Source organism: Lissotriton helveticus, chromosome 2_2 (genome assembly GCF_964261635.1).
Source record: "Lissotriton helveticus chromosome 2_2, aLisHel1.1, whole genome shotgun sequence".
In the NCBI taxonomy this organism is placed as follows: domain Eukaryota; kingdom Metazoa; phylum Chordata; class Amphibia; order Caudata; family Salamandridae; genus Lissotriton; species Lissotriton helveticus.
Genome location: NC_136060.1, coordinates 203,310,590 through 203,323,140, shown reverse-complemented (window position 1 = coordinate 203,323,140; position 12,551 = coordinate 203,310,590). Strand labels below are relative to the sequence as shown.

Below are 12,551 nucleotides of genomic sequence, written 5' to 3'. Positions count from 1 at the left end.
TTTAACAGTTGCTGCAGTACTGTTTAAGAACGTGGTATTGTTGTGGAACATAAAATCACACTAAGTAGCAAGTTACTCATATCCAGGCATGACTAAAACCAGGGCACAAGTCCTAAAAATGAAGTGAGGGGACGCTGTCACCTTTCGTGACGTCACTGCCGGAAGTGACGTCACGAAAGGTGGCTTGCACCAGCGGGCTCATTGCCTCCCCTCGCTCACCCCGTAGATGCGATTGTTCCATGCTCAGTGGCTCATGCTGCCTCTCAGCCCCAGGGTCAGATTCCACTGCCTGTTCTCTGTTGCGTTAGCTTATTCTGAAATCACTTTTAAAGCGCCTGGCCTCTCTGGGACGAGATCCGATCTCGTCCCAGAGAGGCCAAAGAGTGAAGTTCAGCTGTTTGGCAGGGGGGACGGCCTCCACCCGGTAAAATAAGTGGGGGGACGCCGTCCACCCACATGGTACCTCGGCTCGAGCCCTGACTAGAACCAAATGCTTATGTTGATGTTGAAATGTATGTTTGTTTTATGCTATTTTTTTATATCTAAATATATTGATATGTATGTCACTGTTTGGGACTTTAAGCGTAAGTTAATTTGTTAATCTTATTTTATTTAGAGTTTTGTAAAGTGTGCACATGACCCATGGATGTCAGAGCACTGTACATAAACATGTACAGACATTAGATATCGGCTTTTGCAAGTGAATGTGTTCCAAAATATTAAAAATAACTCTACATAAGAAATTGGCATCTGGGAGAAGAAATGTAACCCCCGTCATCCCATATGCGGCACGGAGATAGATGATAGATGCACGAATGCTGGAGTAGCATAGTTTCCTTGGGGGAAGCGGGGGTGGGGAGGATGATGGCGGGCGCATCTAAGAGGAATACCTCCTATAGTGCAATCTATGTTCCTGACTAACCAGCAGTGTATTTTGAGTCTAATCTGCATTAATTTATTGCAGTCCCAAGGTATTTGGTGGAAATTTGAGTTGATGACGTAGCGTCCTAATGAAAATAAACGACGGACCAAACAGGGACGTTGAGCAGGAAGTAAAACGGGAAGCGTCATAGAACGACGGACTAGCCTATGTGTGTAAACGAATGTGGAGTGGCAAATAAACGCCATGTTGTAATGTTAAAAATGTGGGCAATATCGTGTTTGGTACTACAGGGTCATTTTAAGTAATGCATGTGCAGAAACATTTCCACATAAAAAACAAACAAAATATCCATCGTTTATTTTCATTAGGACGCTACGTCATCATATACTGGCGTCGCAGACTCTTTGCGGCTTGATATGACATTGAAGATTGGGTGTTCGTAAACCTTGGCTGATTTTGAGATCATCGCCGGCCGTTTCAGGTACACCGCATTGTTTTGGTAAAAAGAGCACTTGCGTACATACGTAAAGAGGTTCTTTCAGTCTTGATTTTTAATTTTGTTGTAGACTGCCGGGTAAGCTGGAACTAGTATCGTAAACAGCAGAGTAGAGTCCACGTGTCATCGTTTGGACAAAAGGAAGGTTAGTTTCAGACTGCAATTCTAGTTCGTCTTAATTCGTTAAAGTATAACTTTGCAACGAGATTGGTAGACAGGGCATTCAACATTTCTTAAAGCGGTGTTTCATCGAGTTAATATAAAATGGAGGATTTTCTTGAATCATGTTTTCTTCGTTTATCCAGGTCAGGCGTAACAGCTCTCTACACGACCCTCGTCAGACTCGCGTTTATTACACTCTGACATCACAGTATAGCCTAAGTGAGTGTGATTCTTCAGTTTTCGTGTTAGTATCTTCATTCACCCGCATTCGTGAGGGTTCATTTTTTCTGTCAATCTTTTTCAGTATTTTGGAAAAACCAGACCAGAAACACCACGTCCCTCTACACGATATCACACAGACTCAATTTTCTGTCAGTGGTTTTGGTTTGCACAAGTGAGTTATTTTTTACATATGGCGCAGCCAGTCATGATTATGTTTTTGGATGCATTTCCCATTTACCAATTTTGCATTTATGTATATTTTTCTCTACATTTTTCTCTATATGTTAATCAGTGACCGTGGCAGATTATGTTTTTTGGAGGCATTTCCCATTTTTCAATCAATTTTGTATAAATGTATATTTTTCTCTATATGTTAATTAGTGACTGTGGCAGATTATACCACTGTACGTTGTTAGACCAGTTCATGAAGTAAAAGCAAGTTTTATGTTTCTTTATTTCAGGTATTGCCCCCGACGAAGGGCCGTGGGGCCCGAAATGCATTGGGCATGGTAACTTGTAAGATGAAATTCACTCAGATGTGATCACAACATCAAGATTAAATGAATTTGTTGTATTATGTTTAATCAGTGTATGCGTTGCATAAGAATTAGTAACAACTGAATAATAATACACATTGGATGGAACTCAAGCAAAGTCTATGGTTTTTTCTTTGAATCTTGAAACGAAAATTTTTCACATCATGAATATAGTGAAACCCAAAGGGGACTAGCAACAGTGCGCAGAGGTCAAGCTGCTCTGCTTGATTTTGTTATGTTTTGACTTATTGACGCGGTATGGGCATTGCGTCCACCTCTGCAGCACGCTCAGAATAATATGTAAAGAAAAGAAAACAAATCTATGAGTTAGGAGTGCCTCTCCCATTACTAATTTTTGACTAATTAACTAAGTGTCAAATAACTTTTGTTATTTAGTTACATTGTTTCACTAGGAGCTCGCTCCATTTGTTTTCAATAACAATTAGTAACAGCAACTCCAGGGACTTTATCATAACACTATGTAATATCTGTTATAGATGCGGATTGCTCACATATGCTATGTCCTGAAAAGGATCTCTAATAATCTGAGATCGAAACGCCGTCGGCCCCCAACAACCTGAAGTTCATGCATTCTACATACATTCTTTTGTATGGAGTTCTCTTGTGTGTTGTCAATGCGATGTACATAGTTTAAAGTCACCCTCACTGAGCACCTCACGTTTGTCACTTTTTTATGTGAGCACCTGAACTATTATTACTATTTCTTGCATACTATTGAAAATAAATACCTACCGTTATCCTGCTTTAAACGTGTCCCTGGTCACACATTTCCTTGCCCCCTCTAGCATTAATTTCCTCTCCAGACTCAGTTCGAGTGTTCCCAATTCTGACGCAACTTCTGCGTCTTTCTTGGGCCATTTTGTGGCCACATATGAACCATTGTTTCCACAAACACATGGCCATCAACAACAACTAACTCAGAGCAAGGAGGCATGGCCACAAACAGAGAAGATATACAGGCCTATGGGGAAAGCACATTGGCTGGCTACACAAAATGGCTACCATCTACTTCATCACAACATAAACCACCAGCGAGGAGGCATGGCCACAAAACAGAGAAGACATGCAGGTCGAGGAGGAAAGCACACTGGCTGGCTACACAAAATGGCTACCATCTACATCATCACAACATAAACCACCAGCAAGGAGGCATGGCCACAAACAGAGAAGACATGCAGGTCTAGGAGGAAAGCACACTGGCTGGCTACACAAAATGTCTACCATCCACATGGTCATAACAGCAACAACCATCAAGGAAGCATGGCCACAAACAGAGAAAACAGGCAGGCCGATGGGGAAACCACACTGGCTGTCTACACAAAATGGGCCCAATCACATAGTCACAACAACAAGCAGGAGTCTTTGAAAACAAAGAACACATTCAGTTCTATGGTGGACCCTGACTAAACAAAATTGCACCTGGCCACATGGCATGATGAACAACAAAGTCAAATGGTGGCCTTCGGCAAAAATGCATACACACACAAGTCAGACAAAAGATGAATGGTAACACAGAGAACACAGTTATAATTCCGCAATGCCAAAAATGAAAATTAACAGGGCTACATTTCTTTACAACAACCCACATCCTACATAGCTATTATCCCACCTATACAATGTTTGCAGAGGGAAAAATGTGACATACCACTAAAAAAACACATTTTGTATGTGAATCCAATGCCACGCATGTCCTAAATGATGTTTCAGTTCAAAAGATGCCACAGAAACAGTTGTTTCATGCACACATAAATAGTAAAGGACCTACTGCCTGGAAGGCCCATTGGCAGAGTAGGCCACAAAGTGAATTAAATCAATATTGCAAATTTATTAAAGAACATGAAGAGAAAAATTTTATGAACTGTGCAACATTTTTCCTTTACAAAAATGATGAACTTAAAACTAGGCCCCTACTAAAGCTGCAGGCTACCCACCACAATAAATTTAAAAAATCAAATAAAAGTACAAATAAATCCAGGTGCATGCTCCCAATCAAACAATGCCCTTATAAACCGCTTTTTCAACTTACTTATGATATTTAAAAAACAAAGTACTTAAATCCAATTATATATATATATAATCCAACAAAGTGCCCAGGAGCTCAGAGGAGCACACGACGGTTCACCTCCCATCCGGGACTTTTAAATTCAGCCTGCTTCAATGTTCTGATTTATTGAGCCTGACGCATTGCGAGGAAATACCTCTTTTTCAAAGGCTGCTTTCGATGTACCTCTTGTTCAAAGGCTGCTTCATGTGAAAGGAAAAGGCGCGGTGAGTGCTCTCCGCATTTGTATTGCTTTTATTGGTGGCTGGCGCCCTCGTGATTCCAGCTTATTAACATAATACCACATTGCATTCTGGGACATCTAGTCCCTCAAGCATTTCATTATTTCCCTAAGTGGGTACCAAGCGCCTGATTCAAAAGTGCACATCTTTTCATTAGTGTCCTTAAGTAGGATTGATGTAGGTTGATGCATTGGTTCGCCGTGCTGAATGATTATAGGAACAGTTCCCAACCTCAGCCTCTCCTTGGTTGCGAGATGGTGCTCCCCTTTTGGCAGGGCTGCCGAGCGCTAATATAATCCAACAAAGTGCCCACGAGCTCAGAGGAGCACACGACGGTTCACCTCCCATCTGGGACTTTTAAATTCAGCCTGCTTCAATGTTCTGATTTATTGAGCCTGACGCGTTTCGAGGAAATACCTCTTTTTCAAAGGATGCTTTTGATGTACCTCTTGTTCAAAGGCTGCTTCATGTGAAAGAAAAAGGCGCGGTGAGTGCTCTCTTCATTTGTATTGCTTTTATTGGTGGCTGGCCCCCTCGTGATTCCAGCTAAATAACATAATACCAAATTGCATTCTGGGACATGGAGGGGCCGATTCACAGAACTAACTTAAGACAAAATCCTAAACTTACTACTTTTGGTATTCACAGAAGTTAGGATTTTGTCTTAAGTTTGTCTTAAGACAGACTTAAGACAGACTTAAGACAGACTTAAGTTAGGATTTTATCTTAAGTCTGTCTTAAGTCTGTCTTAAGACAAACTTAAGACAAAATCCTAACTTCTGTGAATACCAAAAGTAGTAAGTTTAGGATTTTGTCTTAAGTTAGTTCTGTGAATCGGGCCCCTAGTCCCTCGAGCATTTCATTATTTCCCTAAGTGGGTACCAAGCGCCTGATTCAAAAGTGCACCTCTTTTCATTAGTGTCCTTAAGTAGGATTGATGCAGGTTAATGCATTGGTTCGCCGAGCTGAATGATTATAGGAACAGTTCCCAACCTCAGCCTCTCCTTTGTTGCGAGATGGTGCTCCCCTCTCAGCAGGGCTGCTGAGCGCAAATATAGTCCAACAAAGGGCCCACGAGCTTAGAGTAGCACACGACGGTTCACCTCCAATCCAACTGTTCCTATAATCATTCAGCACAGCGAACCAATGCATCAACCTGTATCAATCTTACTTAAGGACACTAATCTATATATATATATATATATCTGTTGTTCACCAGGATGTTAAATGGGGGAAGCCTATTGTCAGCAACCAAGCTTCCCTCGTGTGAGGGCCCTAGGCCAATTACTGGAATTAAAGGAGGTGCACAGCTTCTTAGGTATGTTTGCTGTTGTAAATAGAAAAAGTCCACGGGACGCAGGCTCATAGCTGTTGGAACATTGTGGCAGTTAAGGGTGGTTTTAAATAGGTTGGTAACAGTGTTGGGGCTTTTGAAATTGATAACTACACACTCACCCAAATCGCTTTTTCCATGATTTCCTACCCACCCTACTCTTCGAACCATTCGTTCGTTAGTCATTATTTCGGCAATTTTGCCATAAAAGATACAACATAAAATCTATACAGGTGAAGAGTCAGACATTACTGCTACATCATTAGCGGGGTAAGACACAGGTGCAGGCTAGTGGTTCTCAAAGAGAATGCCCCAATACACAACAATCTATACTGTTAAAGCAGTCGGATGAATCAAATCTGATTAATTATTTAAGAACAATCTATAATATTACGAATTATAAAAAATAGCAGCGATTTAACACGAGCAGCTGAAAATCTTACATACAATTACATAATACAAAAAAACAAAGTTTGATACACTAACTGGTGCATAGTCTGAATCAGGCTTGGAGTGCCCTAGGAATTAGAAGCAATCTCTTGTGCCATACTGCTTCAAGAAATTTGGCCACTGCAAAGACAGTTGCACTTGAGAGATCAGTCTTAAGTATTCTGAAGGCCTCGGAGCAATTAACAAACCCTAGATTTTTACAAAGTGGAATTATCCAAAACCTTCTAGCAGCAATGTAGGCAGGGCAAAAGAAGACTAAGTGCTATTCATCTTCAAGCCTACAATTGCAGCCGGGACAATTGTCCAGGGAGTGCTGTTTCCATTTACTAGTAAAAGCTCTTAGCGGAAGAGTGCCATACCGCCATTGCAGGTATAATTTCCTGGCCAGATTCGGGAAAATGTCATCTAGAACTGTCTCAAACTTATAGCAATCTTTGACTCCAAGGAAGGTGTTAGTTATGGAATCTATGCGTGTACCCTGTATGTGGGATGCAAGATTGCATGCATGAAAAGTTGCCACCAGATGTTTGCAAGTTAGTCCCTGACAAACCGCTTCAGGATCACTCCACAGGGTCGGAGACCTAGCCGGGCAAACTCAGTTTTTAGGTATTTGAACCACGGGATGTTCTCTATAGTAGGAAGAGCAAGAATTTCCTGCAGTTCCTGCCTATTTTTTTTTTTTTTTTTTATTCCGATTTGTAGGGCGCACATAGCTGCCCTGAGGCGTCCAAGCGCTAAGCATACCGTCTGAGGTTTGGGTTAGAGGAGGCAGGTTCAGCTCCATCATTAAGTAGTGAATAGGAGCGTTTTCAGGTGTTTACAAAAAGAGAGAATATTGGAATTAGATCTGAGATGCTGGGGCAGAGCGTTCCACCTCTTAGCTACATTGTAGGAGAAGGAGCGGCCTCCTGACCTTGATTTCTTTATTGGCGGCACAATGGCTAGATTTGCAGAGGTGGCGCGCAACTGTCTTGTGGGGAGGTAGGGTGTAATGAGAGGGATATTGATTGTCGGTCCTGTAGACCAGAAGGTCTGGTGGGCAATACAGAGTGCTTTGAAGTTTACTCTTTCCTTTATAGGGAGCCAGTGCAGTGTCCTCAGTCCGGGTTTTGCTGATGATCTGCGGGGGAGTTGTAAGAGTGTTCTAGCTGCGCAATTCTGTATTAATTGCAGTTTGCGCAGGGTGAAGTCAGGGGCTCCGAGATACAAGGCATTTCCGTAGTCCAGTCGCGACTGAATTAGGCCCAGAACCACGGTCTTTCTTGCTTCAAAGGGGAGAAGAGGCAGGATCTTCCTGATAACTCTCAGGATGCCGAAGCAAGTGGCAGAAAGTTTTGTTGCCTGTTGATCGAACGACAGGGATCTGTCAAGCCAGACACCCAAACTCTTGATGGCGTCTTTGGGAATAGGGGCAGGGCCCAAGCTGGGAGGCCAGAGAGTGTCTATGGTAGATGGTACGGTATGACCCAGGAGCATGAGCTCAGTCTTGTCTCCGTTAAGTTTGAGACAAGACTTGGTCATCCAGCTCTTGACCATCTCCATGCAGCCAGCGAGATCTACATTGGTTGAGGGTCCGCCTGCCTGTGCTAAGGAGACCACCAGCTGGGTATCGTCCGCATAGGTAACGATCTTAATACCAAATGGGCGGACGATCTCAGCCAGTGGCCTCATGTAGACGTTAAATAAGGTCGGGCTTAACGATGATCCCTGCGGGACTCCACACTTCAGAGGCTTGCTGGAGGAGGTGACATTCCCTTCATACACCTGGAAAGATCTGTCACTCAGGTAGGACCTGAACCACTCCAGGGCTTTGTCAGATATTCTGGTGTCCAGGAGGCGCTGCAGAAGGATGCCGTGATTCACGGTATCAAATGCCGCGCTCAGATCGAGGAGGATGATTGCCACCGATCCTCCCCGATCTAAGATTCTCCTGGACTCCTCTGTGACTGCCAGCAGTGCCGTCTCGGTCCCATGCTTGGGACGAAAGCCAGTCTGGGAGGGATCGAGCAGATGGTGTTGCTCTAGAAAAGTTGTTAATATGCTGTTTATGTATTTCTCCAAGATTTTGGCTGCCCAAGGCAACAAGGAGATCGGGCGGAAGTTGTTTAGGTTCTTGGTGTCAAGGTTGGGTTTTTTAACCAGAGCCCTTACCATGGCCTGCTTCCATATTCTTGGTACTGTGCTGGTGGAGATCGAGGTATTAAGTACTCTGAGCAGTATGGGAAGAATGGTTTGAGTGGCGGAGACCAGGACATGTGGGGGTGCTGGGTCTCTGGGGGAACCCGACTTCACTTGGTGCATGAGGGAGGTGAGGAGATCCACCTGTAACTCGGGGAATTCCGCCAGCACCGGAGGGTGGTTCGATGTATATTCCGGAAGGGGACATGGCGCTGCTTTAGTCGGGGCAGTCTGTTCTGTAGGTGGAAAGGAAGAGTAAATGAGATTGATTTTCTGGGAAAAGAAATTGGCCAAATCTTCGCAGCGTAGCTGAGGATTCTCAGTTATAGGAGGGGGTGTGGGGAGGGTGGTGAGGCTTTTTACTATTTTGTAGATCTCTTTCGAGCTGGAGCTGGCCTCTACGATCTTATTTGAGTAGTATAAAGACTGCGCACTTTTTATGTCTTTTTTGTATGACCTGATGGCGTCTCTATAGAAAGTTTTGTCTGCTTCCGCATACTCCAGACGCCATTTGCGTTCCAGTCTCTTGCAAAAGCGCTTTTTCTCCCGTAGCTCATTGGAGTACCAGGGAGCTGAGATTCTGGATCTTTTAAAAACTGTTTTCTTTGGGGGGAACGTGGTATTGAGAGAGTTCTGTATCCATTCATTGAAGAATTCATTGGCCTGTGAGGGGGTCTGCCCGATTAGGGGAATCGTTTTTTGCAGTTCCAGGGTCCACTGGGCCAGCGGTATTTTAGACCAGTTTCGGTTTTCTTGGACAGTAGGTGTGGAGGGTGTAGATTTTTCAGTTGTCCAAAGCAGCGGGACTAGTGCATGGTCTGTCCAAGGAAGCGTTATAGGGGGACAGGCCTTTAGATGTGGGCAGTTGCTAAAAACAGGATCCAGCAAGTGGCCTTTCGCGTGCGTAGGAGATGATACCAGCTGGAGCAGCTGCAGAGCGGATAGGTCCCCGCTTAGTTTTTTGGCAATGGAATTATTGGGGTCATCGAAGTGTATATTGAGGTCACCCAATAACGTGAAGTTGGAGGGCGATAAAGCCAAATCGGCGATTAACGGGGGTAGAGAGTCATAGAACTGTTTGGGGGTGCCTGGTGGGCGGTATATAAGTGCTCCGGAGAAACTTATATTAGAGGAAAATTCCAGGGTGAATGACATGCTTTCGCATTCCGGAAAAGGGTTGGGGGTGCGGCGACAGGTATAACAGTCTCTGAAGATTATGGCTAAACCACCCCCTCTTTCACCTTCCCGGTCCTGTCTTATGATTTGGTATTCCTGCCCCAGGATTTGAACCAACTCAGGATCGGAGTGAGGGGTTAGCCATGTCTCCGTTAAAAAGAGAGCATCTGGTTTTTGTTCGTCAATTAACAAAGAGAGCTCTGTGCAGTGCCTTGGAAGAGACCTGCAATTCAGCAAAAATAGTCTAAGCGTTTGTTGATTTGACGTGTGGTGTTTAGGCTTGAGGTGGGCCTTGCAATCATTGCATTGAGGGGGTAGGTCGAGTGGGCCGAATTTATGAGCACAGGTCAGAGTTACCTGGGAGTTGAAGGTGCGGAGTTCCTCGGAGGTGTAATGCCGAGTTTGCGTGACGGGAAACGAAGGGGTTGTGGCCCCTGGTCCCGGCCCGACGCGGACGGGCGCAGACGGGCTTGCATTAGGCGCGCCCGCTGCGCTCGTCCTCTGCGCTTGCGTGGAAGGCACATTTAGGGAGGGAGAAAGTGGGCGTGGCCTAATGTGTGGGCGTGGCCTCGCGTTCGATGCGAAGGCGGCCCTGGGAACTTGCCCACGGAGCAGCGCTCGATCCGCTGACAGTGGGAAGCCTGGGAGGGTGCTCAGGACAGAGGAAGCTCTGTAAAGGGTGCAGGTAATTTTAAAAGTTACAAAACACAAAATACTGCCAATTTTAAAAACGAGTGAACAAGCCTCCGGCTTCCGCCTCAGAGGTAAACAATTCTATTCCTATAGTTGGCTAACTCAGGAGTAGACCATAATCTTCGCCAGAAAGTTAAGGGCTTTACACCCAGTACTTCGTCCAGAGGTTTCAAGCCCAGATCCAACCTAAGGGGCAAAAGGGGGGTGCTAGCCGGTAACTTTAGGAGTTGTCTGAGAAACTTGTTTTCAACAATGACTAGATCTTTTTTGCACACATGACCCCTGAGTTCACTACCATAGAGAATCGCACCTCTGGCCTGGAGTCTATAGATCTCCAAGGGGGGGGCCTATCGGTCTAACAGATGATTTATTAGAATTGACTAGCCTGATTATTCCCCCAGCTGTTTGAGCTAGTTTGAGCTGGGACTTAGCTTGATGTTCCCCCCCACTCCAATTTGTCGTTCATGGTCACACCCAGATACTCAAACGTGTAGACTTTTTCTAGCCTATTCAGGCCTATAGAGGGGTTGGGGTGTGTTTTTTTGGGGGGGTTAAAAATCATATACTTTGTTTTGAGAGCATTGATTTCGAGACCATGCTCTCCACAGAATGCCTCAAAACCCTCCAAGATACGCTGAATCCCCATTGGGGATTTCGACAGCAGCAGGGTGTCGTCCGCAAACATAATTGCGGGCACCCTGCTGCCACCGAGCCTTGGTGCGTCTGAATTGGGGACCTTATTTAGATAATCGATTACACCGTTGACAAAGAGGCAAAACAGGGTTGGTGCTAAGACACATCCCTGCCTCACCCCTCTGCCAACGGGAAATCTTTTTGAGAGGCTACCCATCCTCCCGCACCTAACCTGTGCATAGTTATGTGTGTGCAGACGAACAATGATATCTAAAAGATCGGGGGGGATACCCAGGTTGGCAAATACCGTCCATAATTTACTCCGCGGAACCAAATCAAAGGCTGCGCGGAGGTCGACAAAGACGGTATACAGCGTACCACCCTCTACCCGCACCGTCTTCCAAAAAAGAAGGGCCAAACGGAAAATTTGGTCCGTAGTTGAAACCTTACTCCTGAACCCAGCCTGGAACGTACTTAGGATAGAATGGTCTATCATCCATTCCTGCAGGCAGTCAAGTATCAACCTCGCGAAAACTTTTTGTGAAACATCGATGAGGCTGATCGGCCTGTAATTGGCTGGGAGCAGAGGAGAGCCCTTCTTGAAGATAGGGACAATCTCTGCCCCCAGCCAAGTACTGGGGACCGCCATTCCCCCAAGAATTGCGTTAAAAACTTCCAAAAGGTAGGGCGCCCAAACCCTGGGTTGGTGCTTAAATAGATCTCCCGGGATTTTATCTAACCCGGGAGCTTTACCCGATGGCAGCTTAGATATTACATCAAGAACCTCCCCCAATGAAAATTGCATTGCCACGGCACCCTCCATAGTGTTAGAGTGCGCGGTTGGCCCATCTGAGAGTGAGGGGTGATCAGTCGGTAGCCCATCATAAAGCTTAGCCAAACCAGGGATAACCTCTTCATAAAGGTTGCGAAAGTGGTCCTCCCACACCCCAGCCGCTATATTGGCCTCTATAGCGGAAGTCGGCTCGGCAGACCCTGTTCTCACTATCTGCCAGAATTTACGGGCATCTCTGGTCTGGAGAGAGGCCAGCATGTTTTCCCAGTTGGAGTGGTCCCATTCCACCTTTGCATGGTGGATTACTTGCTTCAATTCCGCCCTCCTAATCTTGATTAACCCTGTGTCCCTAGGGTACTTCAATACAGCGAGGAGGTCAGCCTTTGCCTTCCTACAAGCTGAGTTGCACCAGGAAGCTCTGTGCCCCCTGCGGGGCCCTTTCTGAGCAATTGGATTTAAAAGTTCCGCAAGGGTGTCCACCAACTCCGTATGGAGGGTGCCCAGCTTGGGAAACAATTCTGCTGGAGAGGGTTGGAAAATAAGGGCACCGACACGTTCGAATGTGGGGAGGATCCGTGCATAAAGCTCGGAAATGTGGGCGGGATTGTCCAGGAGCTTGGCCCACCTCACTCTGCGCCTGTCATTAGTTAAAATTAATTTTGAATCCATAGATGCCTCTGTCGGCTGATCAC

The 12,551-nt window shown here is 45.3% G+C and overlaps 1 long non-coding RNA gene across 1 annotated transcript; it reads left to right on the top strand.

The window, feature by feature from the left end:
* Window positions 1-1,292: 1,292 nt before the first annotated feature.
* LOC144821783 (uncharacterized) lies at window positions 1,293-2,385 on the top strand. Its single transcript, XR_013608429.1, has 5 exons — window positions 1,293-1,364; window positions 1,450-1,524; window positions 1,685-1,760; window positions 1,846-1,935; window positions 2,225-2,385. It is a non-coding gene; the product is annotated as an uncharacterized LOC144821783 (long non-coding RNA).
* The last annotated feature ends 10,166 nt before the right edge of the window (window positions 2,386-12,551 follow it).